The sequence below is a fragment of the Anomaloglossus baeobatrachus genome, chromosome 2 (assembly GCF_048569485.1).
Source record: "Anomaloglossus baeobatrachus isolate aAnoBae1 chromosome 2, aAnoBae1.hap1, whole genome shotgun sequence".
Taxonomy (NCBI): domain Eukaryota; kingdom Metazoa; phylum Chordata; class Amphibia; order Anura; family Aromobatidae; genus Anomaloglossus; species Anomaloglossus baeobatrachus.
The window spans coordinates 447,741,868-447,755,309 of NC_134354.1; positions in this window are offsets into that span (position 1 = coordinate 447,741,868).

The following is a 13,442-nucleotide window of genomic DNA, read 5'->3' on the forward strand; positions in this document are numbered from 1 at the left end:
ATAGCACCAACATGTTCCATAGCGCTTTCCTGATTCTGTTATCAATCACTGTGCCCAGTGTGGTTCAACATATAAATTCCCTATCAGTATATCTTTGTACTGATACTGTGTATATTCGCCAAATAAGTGCTGAGCATTCATGAACTGTAGGAGCTTGTATATATATTTTCTCTGTGAGGCCAGCATACAGCCAATGTAGAGTAGTGGCGCCAAGATGGGTATGGAGCCAATTTCCATTGTGAAATAGTGCAGAGGTAGCATATTTATTCCCCTAATAACCCTTTCAACACGACTATTCACCTATCTGAAGAAAAGAAGCCTCAATGATGGTCCATAAAATAAGTATTTGAATGGCCAAATTAATTCATATGCCTGAAACAGAATTCACAAGCCATGGCTATATAGGTGTTCATCTTTTATACACTATTACAGCCTCCTGATATAATATATATATATATATATATATATATATATATACTGTACAGACCAAAAGTTTGGACACAACTTCTCATCTCTAGGACAACTATTAAGAGGAGACTTTGTGCAGCAGGCCTTCATGGTAAAATAGCTGCTAGGAAATCACTGCTGAGGACAGGCAACAAGCATAAGAGACTTGTTTGGACTGAAGAACACAAGGAATGGACATTAGACCAGTGGAAATCTGTGCTTTGGTCTGATGAGTCCAAATTTGAGATCTTTGGATCCAACCACCGTGTCTTTGTAGAAAAGGTGAACGGATGGACTCTACATGTCTGGTTCCCACTGTGAAGCATGGAGGAGGAGGTGTGATGGTGTGGGGGTGCTTTGCTGGTGACACTGTTGGGGATTTATTCAAAATTGAAGGCATACTGAACCAGCATGGCTACCACAGCATCTTGCAGCGGCATGCTATTCCATCCGGTTTGCGTTTAGTTGGACCATAATTTATTTTTCAACAGGACATTGACCCCAAACACACCTCCAGGCTGTGTAAGGGCTATTTGACTAAGAAGGAGAGTGATGGGGTGCTACGCCAGATGACCTGGTCTCCACAGTCACCAGACCTGAACCTAATCGAGATGGTTTGAGGTGAGCTGGACTGCAGACTGAAGGCAAAAGGGCCAACAAGTGCTAAGCATCTCTGGGAACTCCTTCAAGACTGTTGGAACTGTTGGTTCTTCTATGAACAGATGAAAAGTTTTATAGTGTCTATGGCTAAGAGAGTAGACATCTATAGGGCACGCACACCCTTTGAGACCCTTTGCCTAGAGAAGGATCCTCCAGGCCATACCGTTTCGACCTTGTATTACTTGTTTCTCAGATGCAGAGGTGCGAGGGACGGCTTGCCTGGGTATTTTGGGAAATGGGAGATTGAGTGGGGATGGTCATTCTCGGCTGAGGAGCGGACCAAAATCCTTCTCTTTATTGGTAAAACTTTGCTGAATGTGATATCACAGGAGAGATGCTACAAGGTCCTATCTAGGTGGTATAGGTGTCCTGTGAGTATCCATGCTGCCTTTCCATCAGCCTCTGATGTGTGCTGGAGATGCCAAAAGGAGAGGGGAACCCTCACTCATATCTGGTGGTCATGTCCCCCCCGGTGAGATCATTCTGGGAGAGCATTTTCTAGTTACTCAATAAACTATCCTTGAGGCAGATCCAGTCCACAAAAGAGTTAGCTCTCCTGTCCCTCGGGAATGTTTCTGCTTAAGGGTTTAGGAAAGGATTATTAAGACATTTTTTAACAGCTGCCAGAAACCTAATTCCAAGATATTGGAAGCAAACTAGAATCCCATCACGGGATGAATTCATAGCAGAGTGCAACGAGATCCTCAGGATGGAGACCATGATAGGTCAGACACTCATCAACAAGGACAAAGTTGGTGCTACGTGGGCCCCGTGGATCATGTTCAGGGACTCACCGGATATGGGTCTATGGATTCACGGGAGGCAGATATGTAAGTAATTTTCCATTCTCTTATTTCTGTACCTGGAAGGTTAGCCTTGAAAATGTGGTTTTGATGTAGTAGGGCGCGTCCATTCGGGTGGGAACCCTTTGTACCCTTCCCCTTTCACCTTACTTTCCCACGTTTCTGTTGTCTTTACTGTCTCTAAATTCTTCTTCCACCTCCTCTTTATCTCTTTATTTTTCAACTTGTTCTTCCTATTCCACACAAATATGAATTGTACTTGTTATTTTTGGTCGCCAGTGGCGCAGGTGTAGTCAAGGAACTGTGATGTTTTTAGCAGCTAGCTTGGGATATATACCCTCAGCCTGTGTGCTGTGCAATTGTTTGATTATCTTCTTCTATTCTAATAAACTTTGATTTGAACAAAAAAATAATCGTTTCATTTTGTGAAGAAAGGACACTAGGCCATGAGGGCTCTGCACTCCTTCCCCAAAGAGAGCCAGTGCTTGTAGACCTCTTCTGGCAGGGTGTGTGACATTTACTGTACTCTTCAGGGCAGCATCCACCACTCTGCAGCCAGTCACCATCCTAGATGTATTAGATACACACAGGACACGGGAGAACTCTTGACAACGTAACTGTAAACATTCATTTGACTCTTCCACCTTCACAACAGACATGGCCACACTTATCCGATTCTGCTGTATCTGTTTCTCAGGGTACTTCATCTGGTTTATCCTGGAGCCGGAGACCTAATTTTCCAGCTGCCAGGCCTAAGCCTCTGCTTACCCCCTGTTCTTCTCTCTACAGCTACCCATGGTCCATGCTCTACCTCGGATGGCTTCCACTCCCTCGACTTCCCTAGGCCCATCCCGAGGAACTCTCTCTGGGGCATGTCGGACTAGTCCCTAGACTCTTCCAAGCCCATCCCGACGTGAGCCATAAGCTCCGGACTTTTGGAGAATACCTCCGGGTTCCCCGCCGGATCCAAGTTACAAGGTACCATCTTCATTCCAGGCACCCCGCTGCAGAACTGCTGTCTTTGCCTGTCTCTACAACCAACCAACCCTATGGCCATCTATCACTCCTTTCACCTTTGCTCTCAACCAACTCCCTTTTTACCAATGAAGTATCTGACACTGCTATACCTATTACCAACAAAGTCTACCTACATAACATTCTTGTACTTAGTTAATATACGTTATACAATTACTATAAAATACACATTATGCAGTAAAACACAGTATACAATAAAACACAAACTCTCGGCCACTAGGTGGCGCCAACCTCAGCACTGCCCCGACTCTGCTATATCACCAGTCTGCGTTCTCTAGCAGCAGCACATCCTATTATCTCTTTATAAACCACAACCATATTTACAGTATATTACACATCAGATATCATGTAAACACCATAGGAGTGTGGGTACTCTGACCACCTCCTACATGTGTGCAGAGATATATAGTTTCTTGTTAATTGTTCTTATTAAGCATAGCCAGAAATAAAAAAAAAAAAAAACAACCATGCATTTATTATGAAAAATCCAGTGTAAAAAAAAACAAAAAAAAATCACTGGAGAGAAAGGGGAAAACAAAGTTTAAATAAATTAAAAAAAAAAAAAAGTTGCTGATCACGTGTTCATGTTTTTATGTGTCTTTTTTCAAGGACTGTCAGCACAGAATGACTGTTCACACCACGTACAGGAGCTCAGTGCATTAGGGCAGGATCAAACATTTAAATGCACCTTCCCACCTGCTTGGTCTCCATCTCACGGCCACCTTTCTCTGGCTCTATGTAGCCAGAGTTGTCACAGAAGATGGGAGGGTGGTGCTAGAGAGAAAACAGGCAGGTGGGAAGATGTACTTAAATTTTTGACCCCGCCATGATGCACCAAGTGCCTGTACTTGCTTTGAACAGTCATTCTGTGCTGACAGTTGCTTTAAAAGGACTAGAAGCACAGGATGACTGTTCATACCAAGCACAGGCGCTCATGCACCATTGGCGGGCCTAATAATTTAAATCCACCTTTGCACCTGCTGTTTTTTGACAGAGCTGTCAATCACAGAAAAGAGAAGGTGGAGATTGAGGGAAAAGAAGCATGGGGGAAGGTGAATTTAAACGATTAGCCCCACCATGATGCACATGCTCCTGTACTTGGTGTTAACAAGCATCCTGAGCTGATAGACTCCCATTAAGGCCTGCTTAATGTGTCCCTGTTTCCAGTATGTGTTCTGTCAGTATCCCAACGAACCGGAGATACGGACACACGTAGACCCAATAAATTCAATTGGTTTACGCACACGTCCGTGTTTTCACACGGACCGGTATAAAAATAGCTGGCTGCTACTTGGGAACAGGACATGCATTTTCTAATTTTTGTCCTCCCCCTTTTTCTGTACCAGGACGTCCTTTTACAATGGTTTTTAATAATTTTCCATAATACAGGCATGACTTTATATATTAAACTCATTGCTTGCTATGCTGGATAACAATTAAATTACCAGAAAACTATGGCTTTTACCTGAAAAACAGCTGTGATTTATGGTCAGTGCATCTGTGGCGCCCCTGAGGCTTCCGTCGCCACAGAGACATTGCACCCCAGTCAGAGGTGTGATGTCCCATTCTGGGTAAGAAAAGGGGTACATGCCAGTTCACAGGTAAAACTGCACTACACCCATTGCTAGGCACACACTGGGACCAGGGACAGTGGCAGCAACCCTCCCATGCTGCATGCTGGGAGGGGTCGTAAGACCCATCCCTGCTCCCATAGGGTGGTAGCTTAGCAACCGGGGGGTGGGAAGAGCCAGCCGAGTATAGAGCAGAGAGGAAGGTCAGAGTTTCAGTTTACCTCAGAGAGTGAGAGAGTGAGGAGACAGCATGTAGCTGTGAAAGGGAAAGGAGCTCTGTGAGTGCAGAGTGTCCGCAACAGAGAAAGAAAGCAACAGAGGAGGAGAGAAACAGAGTAGAAAAAGAGTTCTAGTGAGGCAGGAGCTAAAGAAAGAAGAAAGAGACGCTTCCTGGTGAAGACCCTGGGACTCAGAGGGTCCAGGTGACACCAAGCAGGGAACGAAGGGATTCCAGGGCCACAGATAGCTTCAGAGCTGGTGGCCTGTTCCACAGGAACATCGGTGGAGGGATCAAGCTGCATCAGGGGACGGTCCCTAGTCACTGGAGGAGGAGAAGCCATCAACAAAGGTTAAAAGACAGAGGTCCAGGGAAAGCTGCATGCTCCCCGGACCACAGCCCACAGCAAGAATCTCTGGAAAAGGGGCGAATACCGACAGGCGGGCTCCCAGCCCGGAGGCTGCAGTGGAGGCCGAGCCAGGTTCAGCCACAAAAGGCAAGGCTAGTGAAGTCAGCTGAGAAAAGACACAATTAGAGAGGTGCACTGGCATTTACCCCCAGATCTACCCGGGATCGGCGGAGGTCCCTGACGGTGATCCCAGCAGTCCAAAGGCTCCTGCAGGCCTTGACAAGAACTGTGAGTAAAGACCTTGAAACTGCACCCCTGGTGTTGCCTCAGTTATTTATCTGCATAGACACTTACGAGCACCAACAGTATCCCCGGGGCACCGCTCCACCTGTGGGGAGCAGTACCACCATTGCTGCCATTCCATCACCCCGGAGGCCTCACACAGCAGCGGCGGCTTAATAGCCGCAAACCACAGGTGGCGTCACGACTAATATACACTTTGATTACCCCTACGTCACCAGCCATATTAATTGACACCCACCAGGGTCACGGAGTCGGGCCCCGCCACCACTGACGACCCCGGACTAGTCCGGCCCGGCACCGGGTGTCCCATAGCTCTGGGGTGGGCGAGTCACATCCCTTTAGAGAAATTCATTGGATCTTCTTGCCAAGGAGACTTTAGGTGAGCTGAGAAGTTGATCTTTTCTTTTTTACTCTTAAGTCTGCTCTCACTGCAGAGCTGAGTGTGATGAGAGCAGACTGTCAGTCATTACATGTCTCACAGTGATAACACCCCTTTCATTTAAAATAAGCTCAGTAGGCACATTCTCAGGAAGATCTATATCCTGCCCCTACATTTTAACAGCTTGTTTACACACAATAAAATGTTTATTTCTCTGGAATAAGACATCAGATCACATATCAAAGTATCATTTTATTCAGCTTCCTATGACCTACATGACCATATAGATGTTTTAGAAGGGTTGATCCTGGTGACAGATTCCCTTTCAAATTGATTTTCCAATTTCTGATTGATTTATGAGTACACTGTGTGCAGACTTATTAGGCAAATTAGTATTTTGCTCACACAATACTTTTTATACATGTTGTCCTACTCCAAGCTGTATAGGCTTGAGAGCCAACTACCAATTAAGTAAATCAGGTGATGTGCATCTCTGTAATGAGGAGGTAGAATCTCCGGTGTAATCCCCTCCCTGGTGCACAGAGACCAGGTTGGGTTTATCAAATCCAGACAGACGCTGGATGGCACCAGACGTGTAGCAGGGAGAGAACCGCACGCCTTCTCTGCTCCTATCAATGGACGCGGAGAAGGCATTCGATCTATTTGAGGTTCTAACCAGATTCGGATTCACTGGCAGCATTTTTAATGCAATTACATTATACTTATACTCTCATCCATCAGCGTCAGTTTTTGTCATTGGAATGATGTCGGACAAGTTCCCTGTCACAAATGGGACGAGACAAGGGTGTCCGCTATAGCCCCTCATATTCGCCTTGGCGATTGAACCTTTAGCGGAAAAAAATCAAATCTCACCCAGTAATATCAGGAATCCAGGTGGACAGGACAGAACACAAAATAGGTCTGTTTGCGGACGACATCATTCTAGCGATAAACCCCACAGAGTCATTACCGGCAGCAATGCAAATAATTGATCTGTTCTCTAGAATCTCATATTATAAACTAAACACGTCTAAATGTCAGGTATTAAATTTAACCCCATCCACAACGTACCCCAAAAAATTCAAGAACAAGTACCCCTTCAATTGGAATAACGATAGTATTGAGTATCTAGGTATCCGTCTAACACTCTCGGCAGATAAAATGTTATCTCTGAATTATGAGTCCCTGAGGAGGAAAATCCAAGCTGACATATTAAGAATGAAGAAACACGAGCTATCGTGGATGGGCAGGATAGCATCAGTGAAGATGTTCATTCTCCCGCAGATATTGTATCTGTTCCGTAATCTCCCCATCATATTCCCAATGAAAATACTAAAAGAGATACAAGCGATCCTTTCCAAACATATTTGGCAGGGAAAACAGCCCAGAGTCCAGGCGGACACACTCTACACCCCTATGAGTAAGGGAGGCCTGGGATACCCCTCAGTGGTCCGCTACTACAGAGCCGCATTATTCGAGCTGCTACGTTTCATGTGGAACAATGACGATGACCGGCACTGGATAACCATTGAGAAATATCTGATTGGAGCCACCAGTGTCTCAGCCTTTTTCCATGCACACCACACTTTAATCCCTGGTAGGCATTTTAACATATCCCCTACCATAGACGCGATCCTGGAGCTATGGAAGATGTTAACTAATAAATTAGGCCTTATACAAATCACACTCCTTAAGGCCCCTATAGAGACACTGGAGCATTGTATCCCTGACCTAAAGCTTAAAAACTGGAAACTATGCCAAATCACATCTATTGGGAATCTGTATGATGGGGAGGAATTAATCACCTTCTCATCATTGCGAGATAGATACAATATACCACAAAGGGACTTCTACAAATATCTGCAGATCCGACATTTTCTATATGGAAGGAAGGAGCAGATGTCTGCACCGCCATCTAAGCTGTACTCTATGTTACTGAACCCGACCTTACAGATTAAAGCATTGTCTATAAGCTATGATTGTATGCTAGAGAATACCCTGCCCTCGCTAACCACATGCCTACAAAAATGGGAAAGAGACTTAATCTGTACGTTCACACCGGATCAATGGCGAGCATCCTTCTTAATTATTGGAAGCCAATCTAAATGCACTAACCACATAGTTTCCTTGCGTTTTCTATTATATAGGTGGTATCTCACCCCCCATAGACTATCTAAGATGTTCCGCAATTCTCCGGACACGTGCTGGAGATGTGGAGACCCCAGAGCAGACATATTACACATATGGTGGAAATGTAGTAATGTCAGACGTCTGTGGGAAGCAATAAATCATTTAATATTTCAGAATTGTGGTGTACGAATAACGCTATCCGCACAGCAGGCGCTGCTCGCCATCGATCTGGACTCACTCCCCTACGAGATCCGCACAGTGATTGTACATATCATTGTGGCAACAAGACTCAAAATCACAAGTTATTGGAAAAAACCCCAATGCCCCGCATTAACCGAAGTCATCTCACTGATCAATGAGAACTGCCTATCAGAGAAGATACTCGCTTCATCTAACAATAACATAGCGCTATTCTATAAGAAATGGAACAACTGGTTATCTTTCCGTTTAAATACTGTTATCAAATAAATCTACAGATTTATATATGGAGTGTGTGATCCGGAAATTGATGTGATATCACCATTCCCCCCATCCCCTTCTCCCCCTCCCCCCCTCCCTTGTTTATTTTCCTTTCTAATACCCATATTATTGTGATTTTTGTTGATAATGTGATGACAATATGATGTATGATGTAATATCTGACATCAATTACTAATAAAAAGTTATGGTTTAAAAACACCTAGGTTACTTATTGGTAGCCGGTTTTTCCAGAACCCATGACAGCACCACGTGAGAGAGGGATCCTCCCAGCGAGGACAGGAAACCATTCTGAAATAAAAGGGCAGTACCTCTCCCCTTCGTCAGTTGATTACCGAGAATTGAGAGGACCTCCAACAAACGTTAGAACTTAACTCTATCACCAATTACAACACACACATGCACACCCAGAATAGTGCACACTAAGGGTGAAAAGGGAGGGATTATATGGGTGCTGTCATGGGTTCTGGAAAAACTGGCTACTGGTAAGTAACCTAGGTGTTTTCCCCTCACCCATGACAGCACCACGTGAGAGATTTCCAGAGAATAACGTATTAGGGAGGGACCAACGTCTCAAGCACCCTTCTACAAAACGAGAGATCAGCCGAGGAGGATAGATCCAACCGATAGTGACGGAAGAAACATGAGAATGTGAAGACCAGGTAGCGGTCCTACAAATCCGGTCAATAGATACCTGCGTCTTCTCAGCCCCGGAGGGCGATACCGCACCGGTGGAATGGGCCCTTAAGCCCTCAGGGAAGGCAGCCCCACTAGATGAGTAGGCTAAGCAATGGCCTCCCTAATCCACCTAGAGATAGTGCAGTTTCACACCCACAGACCTTTCCTACTACAGATAGGGCTATGAAAAAGGACTGTGTTTTCCTTACACTATGTGTCACTGAGATGAAGAGAAGCAGGGCCCTATGAACCTCCAACGTATGAATCTGTTTTACCCCTGTATTTGTAGGATGTCCGCAAAAGGCGGGAGGATTATACCCTGCGTGCTATGGAATCGAGAGGTGACCATTGGGAGAAAGGGTCCTATTAACACCTGACCCGGCCTATCGTTGAACAACTGAGCGTAGGGCCGTACTACCGACAAGGCGTGTAAGCACTAATTCTGCGAGCGAACGCCAAGGCCCAGAGCAAAATCGTTTCCAATGTCAGCAACGTCAGGGAGATTTTTTTTTTTGGCAATAGGTTCAAAGGGAGGACTCGTGAGGGCGTCCAACCCTAATTTGATCCCCCGATGGAACTGTCAGGCATGAACTCACAAACCCAATAACCTTGAACCCACCGGTTTGCTGCCAGTTTTCCAATGTATAAGGTTCCTAGGGCAGAACAGGAATCCCTAGGAGTGTACACTGAGAATCCTAGAGCAACCCTGTCTGCAAGAATGCCAATTTGTATGGAATAGGAACTCATACCCAAGGGACCATTTCCAAAGAAGGGGAACTTTTGCCACCCTCTACCATAGAGTGTAGAGGTAACCGGTTTATGGCTCTTCAGCAAGGAAGAGACCGGGTCAGAGGAAAACCCTTGTGCATCAGCAACAACCTCTCAAGTTCTAAGCTGTGAAATGAAAAAACCCATTTCCTGCATGAGGAACACAGGTTACTGCACTAACAGGTCCGGAATCCCCGGCAGAACCCCAGGATCCGGGACAGACAATGTCCTCAGGAGAGAGAGCCATGGCCCCTTGGGCCAGAAGGGGACGAGGGGAAGGACCCTTGCCCGAGCTTTCCCGAGCTCTTGGAGAACTATCAAGAGCATGACAATAGGGGGAAGGGCATAGGCTATTCCGAAGGTCCATGGAATGGAAGTGCATTCACCGCAAGGGCTGGACTGCTGGGATCATGGAACAAGAGGTCTATATGCCAGTTTAGCCTGGAGGAAACAGGTCCCTCCGTGGTATTCTCCACAGAGCCGTCAGCAACCGAACGAGCTGACCCTGGAGGGGGGGGGGGGGGAGGGAATTTAGTGCTCGTTCTTCAGACCCTAGTGTCAGGAGGCGTGAGGGCTGTGCTGCTTCCTGCGCTGACCACCAGCCCAGGGATATCTGCACCTGGAGGCGAGCATCCCCAGCCGTACCGGCTGGCATCAGCAGTGACCACCTTCAGATGCCGCGGTAGCCAGGAACCCCACAGACAGGTTGCCTATGGACGTCCACCAAAGCAGGGAAGTCTTGACTGTCAAGGAGAGAATGACGTCCCCTTCGAAATATCTTCCTAAGGGTTTTCCTTTTTTTTGGGGGGGGGTTGGCAGACAGGATTTGCCATTGGAGAGCCCTGGAGTGGAACAGGCCCCCTAGAGCCGCCGGTAAGCACAATATCATAGTGCCCCGTAGGGATATAGCGTGTCTCAGAGACATGATGGCATGGCAGAGTGCCCCCAGGGCCTATTCTGACACCTTGAGTATCTACTCTGCTGGAACAAAAGGGATAACCTTTGGAAGGGCTGCTTGGCGTCGGATACGTTCTCCAACGCATCTTCCAGCTGTTTACCAAAAGGAGCAGATCGACACACGGCCCTGAACATAATTCATGCTTGGTTTGCAGGCATATGGGACAGCCCTTCAACCATAATGCCATTCCGGCCAGATTAGACAATCCTGCACAACGGGCTCCCAGCCTGATAGCATCGGCTGACGACTCTGCAAGAATGCCGCTGCTCCCTGCAGCAGTGGTAAGTTTAGAAAAATATATACTCCCGAGGAGTTTTATCCTTCAGCTGATCTACAATAGTTTGTGGCCAGATCCTGAAATCACGGGCCGTGCAGGGATTTGGCAATAGCCGGCTTCAGAATTCCTGCTGGTTCCCACAAGTGCGTGCATACAGGAGCGTGCATATGGGACCTGGAGAGTGAGTGCCGTAACTGACAGTAACAAGCCCCCACTGTTAGAGACAGCTGTTAAGACAGAGCTGTCACTGTGTACATGTCATTCTGTAGGCATGGACTCCAACTTATGCTGTATGTCATAGGGGTGTTGTTGACAACCGTGGAGGCTGCCGCTGCTGAATTGTCACAAAGGAAGGGGCTGCTACCAACCATATAGCAATACATTGTGAAGATTAGCTCAGGTAGGCATAGGCAAGGTCACACAGTATCTTCATAAAAAATTACAGCCGTTTATGAAAAACTTGTCAGTAACGACAAACATTAAACATAACAGGCATCTCCTGGCTTAAGGCAAAAACATAGCACAACCCCATACGGTGGGCTTCCAGTCCAATACGGTCTCTATTGGAAGTGTGGCGCCTGTACACACTGGCTCCTGCCAGCGAATACCACTTGCTGTGGCTCCTTCCAAGAACCCAGAGACACGCTGCAGACTCCTGTCTGTCTCTCCACTCCAGGAGAGCTTTGGTCCAGCAGCCACAGCACTAACCAGCCTGGCTTGCACACTACTTCCAGTCTAAACCCAGACTGAATTCCAGAGGCCCTGTGTTCAGCCGCCACACAGATGCATCCAGAGCTCCCTGCTCTGCTCTCACACTCTGCAGAACACACACTGAGTCTCCTAATCAGACTGGAAACACCCACAGGTGGAGGTCTGTGATTCTCCAGACCTGCACAGCAAACTGGGCTTATTAAAAGGGAACCTGGCCCTTATATGCAGAAAGAAGCCTTTCTGGAACTACAAGTCCCATAGCAACCTCTTCAGTTTAATATCGCAGCGACCTTCTCCACTGCGACATATAGCGACCATTTACCATATTGGTGGTCGCTACCTCACAACATATACACATTTGTAACTCGCATGCATCAATCCATAGATCGAAGCAGAGACATTGCCATCTATGCCCCACACAAGGGGTCTCCGACACTCTGCCCGCAGGCCATATCAGCTCTCTGCACAGGGGACACTCCGTATGGATTTTAGGAGCCACCTAATGATGCAGATGAGATTCACGAAGATCACTCACCCACCACAAGAGATCAAGGGTACCGGTCCTGGAGGGTTCGTCGGAACACCCACAGGTCCCGCAGAAGTCGTGGAGCCACAAGAGGATTTGCCCTTCTGGCTATTGAGGCCAGGCAGGTCTGTTTCACTTAGAATGGTGACTGTTCATACGGCTATGCTGCCGGCGCTCCAGAGAGTGCTGCTGCCTTTCTGAAACCATCCTGGGATGTAGGCACGAGCACCCGTACTAATCCTCCACCTTCCGGTCCCATAAGGTGCCCCCCCCCCCGTTTCAATGTGCCCAGCAGTGTCCAGACGGGCGTCTGCCCTGAAACACCGCCACTGCTGCTGCTGCATGGGCGCCACCATCCTCTTTAGGAGACGTCACGCAAGCACGCCTCCTGTACCCTGCATGCCTTGCGCGCGTCCCAGAGTGCGCCACATTCGGAAGTCCTAGGCAGCAGGGGAGCGCAAGGGGGGAGGACGGAGCTGCGGTCCGGAACCCCTGATGGGCCATACCGCACCCCCCCGCACGGACACCAGGTTCCCTAAGGGCTGGTGGACGGCGCTTCCAGCCCCGAAGAACGGCGCCGCAGGACTCACCCTGCTTTTCCGGACACCGGCCGGGGCTGGGTAAATACAGCTTCTGTATTTCAAACTTCTTACTTCAACCGCCGTATTCCAGAACAAGGTCTCCCATCAAGGACAGGAAACCAACTGACGAAGGGGAGAGGTACCACCCTTTTATTTCAGAATGGTTTCCTGTCCTCGCTGGGCGGATCCCTCTCTCATGTGGTGCTGTTATGGGTAAGGGGAAAAACCAAAACAAAAAAATGTTAAAAGGTTTTATAGACTGATGAAATGAGAGTGACTCTTCATGGGCCAAATGGATGGGTCAGAGGCTGATCAGTAAAGGGCAGAGACCTCCATTCCGACTCAGGCGCCAGCAAGGTGGAGGTGGGGTACTGGTATGGGCTGGTATTATCAAAGGTGAACTTGTGGGACCTTTTCGGGTTGAGGATGGAGTGAAGCTCAACTCCCAGACCTACTGCCAGTTTCTGGAAGACAACTTCTTCAAGCAGTGGTGCAGGAAGACGTCGGTATCGTTCAAGAAAAACATGATTTTCATGCAGGACAATGCTCCATCACATGTATCCAACTACTCC